The sequence below is a fragment of the Oryctolagus cuniculus genome, chromosome 11, assembly GCF_964237555.1.
Source record: "Oryctolagus cuniculus chromosome 11, mOryCun1.1, whole genome shotgun sequence".
Taxonomy (NCBI): Eukaryota; Metazoa; Chordata; class Mammalia; order Lagomorpha; family Leporidae; genus Oryctolagus; species Oryctolagus cuniculus.
This window is the reverse complement of record NC_091442.1, coordinates 42,165,149-42,178,223: the sequence shown is the minus strand read 5'-3', so window position 1 is coordinate 42,178,223 and position 13,075 is coordinate 42,165,149. Positions and strand designations below refer to the sequence as shown.

General features: G+C 43.3%; 1 pseudogene; it reads left to right on the top strand.

Annotated features, from left to right (window-relative positions):
* Positions 1-7,587: 7,587 nt before the first annotated feature.
* Positions 7,588-10,365, top strand: LOC100347393 (methylcrotonoyl-CoA carboxylase beta chain, mitochondrial pseudogene; annotated as a pseudogene).
* The last annotated feature ends 2,710 nt before the right edge of the window (positions 10,366-13,075 follow it).

Below are 13,075 nucleotides of genomic sequence, written 5' to 3'. Positions count from 1 at the left end.
TTTAACAAATGGCGTAGACATATCACTAACTTAGGTCTGTCTGGTGACTTGTTGATGATGGGTCAGCACTGCTAGTGAAAGTATGGGGGTAGCTTCATCAAATGCCGTGTTCAGTCTTCATGAGGGAAAATCAATCATTTTATCATGCAGCAGTTTGTGAATGCTAGGATTCAAATGGTGATAAGAATAAATCCTTAAAAAGATATCTATCTATGCTAAATGTGTGTATCTATCTATATATGTATATGTATATCTGTATATTTTTCCACTGGCAGGGAAAGGAGGTTTTTTTTTTTTTCTCTCAGTTGCATACGAGATGACAAAATCATGTCAACCTTCGCCATTGCCCACAGTCCTTTATGTATAATTACATTGTTTCTTCAAGGTGCCCTTATTACTTCTCTCATTTTTCCCAGGAGATGTGCACCAGAAGGAGCTGGCAAGTTTCCTTGGCAAGAAAGATGAATAAATAAGGAGCATGAGCTTGCGTCTTTTTGCTGAGGTGATTTGTCAAACACCATGGCTCTCTGGCTGTTTTCAGATTTTCAGGGTTGTGTTCAGCCTTAATCGGGGTGAATCTTTAAAGCTAAATCTGAACAAATTGAACAGAGGTTTTGGTAGAGCATGATGTCAATTCTTCACATGTGGCTGAGTACAGCTGTCTGAAGGCATTTCAACCATATGTTGAAGAGTTGGACAATGGTGAATTTCCCCTCACTTTTGTTTAATTTATTGAGTGGTGAGTAAATGGGGGCAATCTGATGAAGAATAATTGGCTTTGATATCCAAGAAAGAACAAAGTCTCTAAGCAAGAGATCTTTGAGGGTCTGCCACTTATTGCAAGTGCCAAGTGGTGAATATGGATACATTGGGTTCTAAGTTTATAATATCTTTGTAATTTCCTCTGTTGTGAAGTATTGGGGTTGGAGTTGTGGCATAGCAGGTTAAGCCACCACTTGCAACACTCACATCCCATATCAGAGTCCAGGTTCAAGTCCTGGCTGCTCCACTTCCAATCCAGCTCCCTGCTACCGCAGCAGGGAAAGCAAGAGATGATGGCCCAGGTACTTGGGCCTCTGCCACACATGTGGAAGACCCAAATGGAATTTCAGGCTCCTGACTTTAGGTTGGCTCAGCCCTGGCCATTGCAGTCATTTGGGGAGTGAACCAATGGATGGAATCTCTCTTTCACTCTGCCTTTCCAGTAAATAAATCTTGAAAAAAAAATTGATATATTATTATGTCAGTTCCAACAATGTGTGGTATATATGTCTTCTTGTTTCTGTTTTCCACCTTCAGATCTCCCTTCCAGCCTTCTTCACTGGGAACTGTGCCTGGATACTGACTTTTATGCACCATATCAATGAGATGCATTGTTTTATGGCTTCCCATGGGAATTAGCCAACAGAGGGTGTTATTATAAAAAAATAGAGAATGGATAGGACAGCCAGTTCATGGCCTTTTTCTTCTACATGCCTCCCTGCTGGCTCACTGTGTATTGACTTCATCCTGCCAAGGAGTCTGTTCCAGCTTCCATTGGCCACCATGTCTCCTTCTTCTTTAGCCTTAATAGTGTAATGGCTCCAGTAAGTCTCTAATCCCAGGGTGTTCACTATGCTCCACTGGGTTTGCTTGTTCCTCCCATACATTTTTAAATAGTTCCTTGCTAAATTCTCAATTATTACACTCGTGTATATCATTCTTTCTGTCTTCCTGGCACCCTAATGGACATAAAACCTATATGAAATATAACATGTGCTATATATTTTCAGGATAGGATGCATTTACATTTGACTTAATATATATTTCAACAGAACGCTTGTGATGAATACAAGTATAACAAAAACACATCTCAGCTTTGTGGGAGGTTGGCTGGAAAAACACAGTAGCCAACATAAACAAAACAAAAGAATATAACACAGAAGGACAAAAAATGTGACATATATTGGGGCAAGAATAATAATATTAAGAAAAACCATGTGAAGAGGCCAGAGAAAATAGGAAAGTCAAGATATTTAGGAAAAGACCACAGGACAAGCAATAAGAATTCAGTATTAATCTAGAAATACTGTATCTGAGGAATAGAAAATTGCAGAAATGAAAAAGGAACTCTGAAAAAACTACTACTAATAATAATAGTAATAATAATAATGCTCCAAGCTCACTGATGAAACTATGTGAGGAAGGGAAGGACTATAACTGGGTGACAGCACTGAGAGCCACCATCTCCAGCAGTAGCTGCTGGCTCTGTCTGTGGTGCTGCCTGGACCATGGCCGCTGTGCCTGTCCTCTCTGCAGATCAGGTGAGCTGAAAGAATTCTTAGTGCCTACCTGATGTGCTTTCAGGCTTTCCTGGAAATTACATGGTTCTAAAGGCATCTTCCAGGAGAGCAAACTATACCAGGCTAAAAGAAGAAGAAGGGGGATATCTCATTTGTCTCCGAGCTATTACATATTTGTCCATGATTGATGCTAGCATTACTGCCGCTGACAATTGATCTGAGCACATTACCATGCCAAAACAACTCAATATGAAGATAAGCACAAATATGAGAACCCAGAGAAGCGTTTTCAAAATAAGAGGTCAGGGTAAAAATAACTAAATCCACAACCTGGAAATATTCCAAATGTCTGTATATAAGAATGGGACAGAGTTCCTTTTATTCCCTAAGTTAATTTAAACTGGGCTGAAAGATGATTATCACATGTTCCAAATATCAGAAAAACATTGTTAAAAAGCCTAAGATGAGTCTAAATTAGCTGATACAGCAAAGTATTTCTGGACTTTTGGAAGCAATCACAACTTTATCTAAGGTTTATTTTATTATATCACTATTATTGTAATAACACCGGTGAAGAGAAAGACATATATCTTTTCTTCAAGGCATCTTCAATATGATAATTTTTTAAAGATTTATTTATTTATTTGAAAGTCAGAGTTACACGGAGAGAGGAGGAGAGACAGAGGGAGAAAGGTCTTCCATCCGCTGGTTCACTCCCTAGATGGCTTGCAACGGCTGGAGCTGCGCCAATCTGAAGCCAGGAGCCAGGAGATTTTTCCAGGTCTCCCACGCAGGTGCGGGGGCCCAAGGACTTGGGCCATCTTCTACTGATTTCCCAGGCCATAGCAGAAAGCTGGACTGGAAGTGGAGCAACCGGGTCTCGAACCGGTGCCCATATGGGATGCCAGCACTTCAGGCCAGGGCGTTAACCCGCTGTGCCAGAGTGCCAGCCCCCAATACGATAATTTTTAATGGAAACAGAACATGCAGTTTCTTAGAAAATATCAGATATATAATTAATGAGAACTGTGTATCTACCTGGAAGTTTTGAGAAGCTTTGCCATTACCTTAAGTTTGAAAAGTAGGATCTAATACTAACAGGAGCATTGAAATGAAACTACTCTATGGATTAGAATGAATTGATGTGAGGCTGGATGGGAAAAGGAAATGGAAAAAATCGCAATGAGGGAGAGCAGGTGCCGTAGCACACTAGATTAATCCCCCGCCTGCGGTGCTTGCATCCCATATGGGCATCAGTTCTAGTCCCTGCTGCTTCTCTTCCAATCCAGCTCTCTGCTCTGGCCTGAGAAAGCAGTAGAAGATGGCCCAAGTGCTTGGGCCCCTGCACCGCATGGGAGACCTGGAAGAAGCACTTGGCTCCTGGCTTCAGATTGGCACAGCTCCAGCTGTTGCAGCCATTTGGGGAGTGAACCAACAGAAGGAAGACCTTTCTGTCTCTCCCTCTCACTGTCTGTAACTCTACCTGTCAAATAAATAAATAAAATCTTTAGAAAAAAATTGCAACAAGGAGAATAGGAATCTTGAGAGCTCACCATATGTCAGAAGGAAGTATCCTCTCAGTTTTGTGATCAAGTTCTCAAAAAACACAATGTAGACTGACAATCTCCTTTCCAATCATCATCACTCAGAAATGCAAGCACTTGGAAGTCACATTGTGTTCTAACTCTTGCCCTTTAACCTTCTGATTCTGGAAAAGTCTCTGAGTATGGTGACAAGAACATTAAAAAAAATCTCAAGACACAGGTTCTCAGCCTTATCACAATGATGTAGAGAAAGCTGTGTAGCCTTTTGGTACTTGGTGTCTCCTCCGTGCTCCTCCCTTTTACCTTCCCCTCCTCCATATAATACTTGAGTTATCTGGTCCAGTAAGTCATCCTAGTTTTTAAATAAACATACATGAACAAAAAAATACAAAAAATATTAAAAGTAACCCAGAAGGGGCCAGTGCTGTGGCGTAGAAGGTAAAGCTGCTGCCTGCAGTGCCAGCATCCCATATGGGTGCCAGTTCATGTCCTGGCTGCTCCACTTATGATCCAGCTCTTTGCTTATGGCCTGGAAAAGCAGCAGCAGATCGACCAAGTGCTTGGGTCCCTGCACCAGGGTAGGAGACCAGGAGGAAGCTCCTGGCTTCTGGCTTTGGATTGGCTCAGCTCTGGACATTACGGCCATTTGGGAAGTGAACCAGTGGATTGAAGACCACTCTCTCTGTCTCTCCCTCTCTCTGTAACTATGCTCTCAAATAAATATATAAATCTGCAAAAAGGAAAAAGAAAAGTAACCCAGAGATCAGTCGAGTTTCTTCAAGTCCCTGAGATTTGATTTGGCTTGTTGCACAACCCAGTAGGATGGCCTGGGGGAATCTTAATCCTCTTCAAGGTATCTGAAAGTTTTTGCAGATTGCTCAGTTATACTTGTCTTCATTCCCAGACTTGTGTGTTCACATTGGTGATTTTAGACAGAATTGCATTAACTCAGACATGGAACTTGAGACTCCTGTCTCCAAAACTTGCACATCCAAACCCACAAAATTCCTCAAGAGTACCATTGCCATGGAGTTAGCAGGAGGCAGCCTTTACTGAAAGCAGGTGTTATATGATTATTGTTTTAAAGATTATTAATTGATTTGAAAGGCAGAGTTACAGAGAGAGAGAGGAGAGAGAGAAAGAGAGTGCTTCCATCTGCTGGTTCGCTCTCCAAATGGCTATAACAGCCAGGACTGGGCCAGGCTGAAGCCAGGAGTCAGAAGCTTCTTCCAGGTCTCCCACGTGGGTGCAGGGGCCCAGGGATTTCTGTCATCCTCCACTGCTTTATCAGGTGAATTAGCAGGGAGATGAATTAGATGTGGAGCTTCTGGGACTCACACTGGCACCAGTATAGGACGCTGGCTCTTGTTAATCCACTGTACCACAGTGCTGGTCCTAGAAGGAAGGTGTTAGAGAAATTAAAAATACTTTTCCTGTTACAGTGATTTTAATACCACTAATAAATTGATCATACAATAATAGAAGCATGGAAGCTTCCTTAAAGTGGCACAAAAATAAGTAACTATAATAGACAGACTATACTTGAATAATAACACTGTATGAATACTAATTGGTGCAGTCTAGAGAAATGCTAATGGGACAAAATTCTCAAAATTAGAGACTGAATTATTTCATTTCTCTGAAGATTTGTTCCTATTAGTAGGGGAGAAATGGGACAAACATGTAGTGTGGCTATCCTTGGACGTTTATGATATAGATGTTTTAAAATAAAAATAGGGCTCAGACACCTGTCAAGGCTTAAAATTTAGCAATACATTGTTTCTTGCTTACAGCTGCACTCTTTCACCTCTTACAAGTTTAGTGCAATAGATATTTCCCCATTGTGAACAAGGTAAAGCAAAATGAATGTCATGAATCTCTTTCTCAAACTGGGGCAATTTGTCCTGAGGAGTTTCTGGGGTCTTTGCTGAGGGTCTATTTTGACAACTCCGGTCATAATCTTTGGTTAACAGGGCTACTGATGATGCAACACAAGAGTCGCCATTCTCTTTTAGTCCTACTTTAAACCAGAACTCAAAATACGTTAGCAAAATTAGAAAAGTACATTCACATTAGCAAAATATGTTCACAATCAGAACAAAATGCCACCTGCTCACCAGAGTCTGATATACAGTCAAACAAAGACCTTAACATGCAAAATTTTAGTTAGGTAGGAGGATCGAGTTTAAGAGATCAATTGTACAACATGGTGACAATTGCTAACAACGGTTGTTGTGCTCTTTACAATGAGTAAGAGAGTCGATTATAAGCATTCTCAATGCACCAAAATTATGTTTGTGAGTGAATGCATACTAATTTCCTCAATCTAGAAATTCCACAATGAATTTTTGCATCAAAATAAACTTAATTTTAGTTCCATCTTCCATGAACTTTTTGAAGTGCCTTCATATTTTTAAAAATGTTATACAACAATATGTACAAATTTCAATGTCAATTAAATCAACCAAGCAAGTAAGACTTTAGTTACCCAATGGCATTAGTAACATTACATTAACAAAGATGTCTTCTGGTGGATAGGTGGAAACATATAATGTTCTGGTCCAAAGGTGAAGTCTGAGACTGGGTTTATATTCCTTTGAAGGAGGAGCATTTCAAGTGTTTGGCCTCTCAGGCATAGTCATATGAATCCTGAGAATCAGTATGCCAGCGGCAAGGTGCACGGCCACTCTAAGCTAGCTCCTAGAGTTGCTCATCTTATTACTACACAACCTTGGCAGGGTGAGGAAGGAAGGAAGTGATATCACACGCAGAAGCCGAGCATTATCACATTTGCTGCTGTGATGATTGGAGCTAGAGCAGCAATCTTGGCTCATGCAATAATCTCGGGAACATAATTAATACACAGTTTGGGGTCCACCCCAGGCAAAAACCAGTCTTGACTGATACAGTTGGCCTGGATGCTGCCACAGTTCTAACACTTCACGCGTCAAAACCGCCTTGTATCTCTGCTTCATGCTAAGCACTCTGCAGTGTTGGAGGCTTTACTAAACAGTGTGGGAGAAGACAAGGAGAATGAAGGTGTGTGCAATGCAGTCAGGTCAGAGTTCAAGGACTGGATTGGCGCTTGTTAACTGTGTGACTGAGAGCAAGATTTTAAACGTGTGCAGTCTCAGTCTATTCTTTTGTGAAATCTTCTAAGATGAAATATGCACAGTGCTTTGCAAAGAGTACATCCATAGTAAAATGATTGGTTTTATGAATATGATATAAGTATACTTATTACAGGATTAAATAGAAGGCCCAGTCCTTCAGCCCTACATGGTGCTGTCACCTTTTTGTTAGCCCTCAGTGCCTTGTCTTAGTCACTCTTATCCCGGTATATTTTTGGATATGGCCATGGAGGGTGATTAGGTTTCAAATGATGGTTTTAATTAGGGCAACTGATAAAGCAAGTGATTATTTGGGGCTTCCCTGCCATATGCTGGCATTTTACCTAAAAATTAGAAGGAGAGATTTGGCCAGAGAATGATTTAACTGCTGGTAACTGTAACAGACACAGAAATGCCGTGAGCGGCTTCCAAAAACTAGCATTTTGAGAAAGGCAGGATGCACCCTTAGCTCATATCCTCATTTCTTTTTCTTCCTTCATGCTGGCTACAACGCGGCCCCGTGTGGTTTTGTTCAGGGATCCCTTGGGTAAAAACTGGCACTACATTTGCCAGAAGCAACCTTCCTTCCTTGTGTGTTTGCAGATTAAGTTGGCCAAAAGAGGACGATGTAGAGATGTGGAGGGGTGCGTGATGGCAGCAGCCACAAGCCCTGAAGGGCGTGGTGGTCAGACCCAGAGGGAGACAGAGGCAGGGATGGGCTCTCGTTTGTCTCTACCCTCTGCCGTATACCAAGGCCAGGCTCTTCTCTGCTTCTCAGGCCTGCTGACCTACAGCAACCCTAAGTTGAGCAGTGACCCCTGGCTGCAAATCCGTAAAGGCACCAGCTGTGAGGAGGCTGTAGCTTGCACCGATGTCTACACCAGTCCTGCTGGAGACCCCATTCCAGTTGCTGTTGTGCTTGGGTTCCCAGGGTCACTGTGTGCTCTCCCACGTCCACCTGCTGCTGTGCTGCAGGCAGCCTTATTAGTGACCGTCCCTTATCCTCCTTCTCCCCCACTGGATCCTTCCTTCCCCGGCACCTGCCGCACCTGTGTGAAGCTGAATTCCTGCAACAAGTTCCTGATTCCACAAGCGCTCCTGGTGCTTATGCTTTCCTGACCCCACCCTGGTATTGCATTTGATTACTTTCTGGAATCACTCTGCGACAGTGTCAACTTCATCCCCCCAGAAGCACTTGAACTGAAGTGGGTTTTGCGTTGAACCTCTATGTTGTTATCCAACTTCCATTTTCAAACATCCACATAAAAACCTCCTTGCATTCTTTAACTGAAATTGATGTCGGGAGACCTGCCTATCATGTTACCTTCATAAAGTTTTACATGAGAAATGTCTATTTCATTGTCGCTGTCTTAGACTTCATTTCTTTGGAACATTTATTGTATGCTTCTTCCTTTGTGGGAAACCTTTTGGTTCCATTTTTACTCTGGATTTCAGGAGTTTCAGAGTCGTAAATGTTGTCAGATTACAAAAACAATGTTAACTATCAATGTATTTGGTTCTTTCTCATATTTAATAAACTCTACTTTATTAACTTTAGAGCCTATTTGCTTTTTGGTGTGACTTCTGTCAAATTGGAAATGATTGGGACAGGACAAAGGATTGACAAGATCCATTTATTCAGTGTCTAGATAGCGTCATTCAGACCACCCATTCTACCTGCATTTAAAAAGTTTTTTCTGGGGCCTGGCTTTGGCCGGGGGCTTCAAGGATGCGATCTGAAGCTCAGCCCCAGGCTGTGCAGCAACAGGACTGAGAATATGTTCCCTTCAGGAGCAGGCGGCTCTGCATTCTGCACCCTGGCTCGCTGCCCACCGATATTTGGGCTGCCCTGAGGTTGGTTCTGTAGCCCTGCACAAGCACCGTTGCCCCAGGGCTGTGTGGCTACTGGTACCTGGGGTCCTGCTGGGCTCAGGCTCTGCCACCTACCAGGAGAACTAGGAACAGGTGAAAGCACTAGTGAACCAACTCCACGAACCAGCACAGTCTGTAAGAGTAGGAGGGAATGAGAGAACCGGAGCTGATCACACAGCAAGAGGAAAACTGTTACTCAGACCTCTTGACCCAGGGTCTTCATCTCTGGAATTTTCCCAGTTTAGAGGTTACCAGTTGTATGAAGAGGTGTCCGCAGGTAGCACCGGGTCTCCTGCATCTACCACTGGATTCAGGAGGGGAAAACTTACCTCGACAAGCAGATACATTTCCAGATTGAGATAATTTTGGGTGCATATTTTATAATCAGGTAATTGTGTCATCTAAAATTATTACACAGCTAGAGGTGATCATGGGCTCCTGTAGGCAGGATGTGCCTACTTGCCTGCAGTGGCCAATGAAAAGATTATCTTCTGCAAGCAGGGTACCATTTTCTTGGCTGGACACCCCTTGGTTAATGCAGTACCTGGAGAAGAGGAGTCTGCTGAGGATCTTGGAGAAGCTGATTGTCATTGCAGAATGTCTGGAGTCACTGACCACTATGCTTTAGATGACCCACACACCCTCCACTTAACAAAGAAGGTTGTGAGGAGTCTAAATTACCAGGAGAAATTACATGATACCATGGACCCTTCTGTAGAGCTCTGTTTCCTACTGATGAACTCTATGGAAGAGTTGGTGCTAACCTCAAGAGAAACTTTGATGTCCAAGAGGTCATTGCTAGAATCGTGGATGGAACAGATTCAATGAGTTCAAAGCCTTGTATGGAGACACATTAGTTGTAAATTTTGCTCAAATTTTGGATGCAACGGAGTTCTCTGTTTTTTGAGTCTGCAAAAAGGAATGCTCTCTTCATCTAGCTATGCTGCCAAAGAAATACTCAAAATGTTACTGGATTTATGGTTGGTAGAGACTGTGAAGCAGAGGGAATTGCCAGTGATGGGGCCAAGATGGTGGCTGCTGTAGCCTGTGCCAAAGTGCCCAAGGTAACTGTCATCAAAGAGTTGATGCTCGGAAACCAGGGATGTGTGGCGAAGCATAGAGCTCATGATTTCTCTGCATTTAGCCAAATGCTCGCATCTCAGTGATGGGAGGAGAGCAGGCAGCCAATGTGTCAGCCCCAGTAAGCAAAGACCAAAAAGCACCAGGAAGGGAAGCAGGGCTCCAGTGCTGAAGAAGCTGCTCTCAAGGAACCTACTGTCAAGAGGTTCAAAGAGGCGGGAAACCCCTGCTACTCCAGTGTAAGGCTGGAGTAGCTATTTCAAGATGATGGGATGATGGCTTATTGATCTGGGGGATGCCAGACTGGTCCTGGGTCTCAATATTGGTACCACCCTCAACACACCAATCCAGAAGTCTGAGTCTGGCATCTTCAGGATGAAACCAGAATATAAAATGTCTTCTGTTGGACATGCACCAAATATTAGCACATGTCATAGCCTCAATATTTCATACTTGTTGAACATGTGGCTGTTCTAGTGAATTTTTTCAGCATAGTACATTGTACTTTTCTGTCTTAAAAATGTCAACAATGATGTCTATTTTGTGAGTATTAATTCCTTTTAGGTTTTCTTAGAGAAAATCAATTTTACCACCCATAAAATGAACAGAATAATTTCCAGTTATTCTTTCTGTCCTACAAGCAGCATGAAAAGCTCTTTAATCTGTAAACTCAAGGTATTATTGAAATTACTCATATCAAGTTGCATTTCCATTGAAATGATTGTTTTGCTGATTATGCCTGATACTCTCTAACTCTTATTTTAAAAATCCATCTATTGAGGCCGGCATTGCAGCCTAGCGGGTTAAAGCTCCAGTCTGCAGTGCCAGCATCCCATATGGGTGGGCGCCTGTTGGAGTCCTGGCTGCTCCACTTCTGATCCAGCTCTCTGCTATGGCCTGAGAGACCCAAAAGAGATTTCTGGCTCCCGGCTTCAGAGTGGCCAAGCTCTAGTGGTTGCAGCCTTTTGGAGAGTGAACCAGCAGATGGAAGACCTTTCTCTCTCTGCTTCTGCCTCTCTGTAACTCTGCCTTTCAAATAAATAAATGTCTTTTTTTTTTTAAAAAAAATCCATCTATTAGTTTTCCATTTAGCCACCATCCTGTCTCCTTCCCATGAGAGTGCTATTTTTGTATTGGCTGCACCCTAGGTTCTATCTGTCAGCTTGTTCCCTCCTCACTCTTTTCTTTCTGACTTCTTTCACCCATAGCTTTCTCTGAGTTTACCCTTAGTCTCCATGTGGCTGAAACCACAGACCTTGTCTGACTTAGCTCCATAGCATTCGAGTCAGTTGAACACTTCCTCCCTGAAATGCTGTCCTTAGCTCTCCTTACCCCAACACTCCAGGTTTTTTCCCAACCCCTTCTGCCATTCTTAGTGTAGATGCCTCTTCCTTCACTGATCCTCTTCTATTCTCCTATTTGCCTTGATTTTCATTAGATACAAATGCATTCTTACTAGAAGATAAAAATAACACAGAAGTATCTTTTATCACTTTTATATATGTTTGTATACATTTATTATATACATAAAACAAAATTTACCATTTTATGTGTACAGTTCAGTGGCATTAAGGATCTTCACACTGTTATGCAGCCATCACTACCAATCACCTCCAGAATTTATTCATCATCCTTAACTGAAACTCCCTATCCATTTCATAGTAACTCCCATCTTCCCCTTCCTCCAGCCCCTGGCACACATCTTGTTCTTCAAGGCATGCATTTCTCATGGCTTTTGGAACCTGATGTACCTACAATGGAATAGATCATTAAAATAATGCACAGGGGCCGGTGCTGTGGTGTAGTGGGTAAAGCCGCCGCCTGCAGTGCCTGCATCCCATATGGGTGCCGGTTCAAAACCCAGCTTCTTCACCTCAGATCCAGCGCTCTGCTATGGCCTGGGAAAGCAGTGGAAGTTGGCCCAAGTCCTTGGGCCCCTGCACCTGCATGGGAGATGTGGAAAAAGCTCCTGGCTCTTGGTTTTGGATCAGCTTAGCTCGGGACATTGAGGCAAATTGAGGAGTGACTCAGCGGATGAAAGACCTCTCTCTTTCTCTCCCTCTGTGCCTCTCTTCTCTCCGTGTAACTGTGAGTTTCAAATAAATAAATAAATAAATAATACTTTTTTTAATTTATTTTATTTTTTTGACAGGCAGAGTGGACAGTGAGAGAGAGAGACAGAGAGAAAGGTCTTCCTTTGCCGTTGGTTCACCCTCCAATGGCCGGCGCACGGCCGGCGCACTGTGGCCGGCGCATCGCGCTGATCCGAAGGCAGGAGCCAGGTACTTATCCTGGTCTCCCATGGGGTGCAGGGCCCAAGCACTTGGGCCATCCTCCACTGCACTCCCTGGCCACAGCAGAGAGCTGGCCTGGAAGAGGGGCAACCAGGACAGAATCCGGCGCCCCGACTGGGACTAGAACCTGGTGTGCCGGCACCACAAGGCGGAGGATTAGCCTAGTGAGCCGCGGCGCCGGCAATACATCTTTTTTAAAAAAATAAAGCACAGCTTTTAAGCACAGAGTGGAAAGTCATGAGATTTAATCTACCTATTGATTTTTCCAATTCTAAGCAAATGCCCTGAAATGTCACTAGATATAATGTGCTCAATTAAGTTATTGTGAAAAATGCATTATGATTCCAGTACTCTTTTGTTACAATCAGCTTTTCTTTCTTTCTTTCTTTTTTTTTTTTTTTTGACAGGAAGAGTTAGACAGGGAGAAAGAGAGAGACAGAGAGAAAGGTCTTCCTTCTGTTGGTTCACCCCACAAATGGCTGCTACGACTGATGCACTGCGCCGATCCGAAGCCAGGAGCCAGGTGCTTCCTCCTGGTCTCCCATGCAGGTGCAGGGCCCAAGGACCTGGGCCATCCTCCACTGCCTTTCCAGGCCACAGCAGAGAGCTGGACTGGAAGAGGAGCAACTGGGACAGAACTGGCACCCCAACCGGGATAGAACCTGGTGTGCCAGCGCCGTAGGCGGAGGATTAGCCTAGTGAGCTGCAGCGCTGGCCTACAATTAGCTTTGCAAATACTTCTTGGTCTAATTATGCTCTTTGTATTTGCATTTTTTTTTTATTTTGCAGGTAGAGTTATAGACAGTGAGAGAGACAGACAGAGAGAAAGTTCTTCCTTCTGTTGGTTCACCCCCCAAATGGCTGCTACGACTGGTGCTCTGCGCCCATCTGAA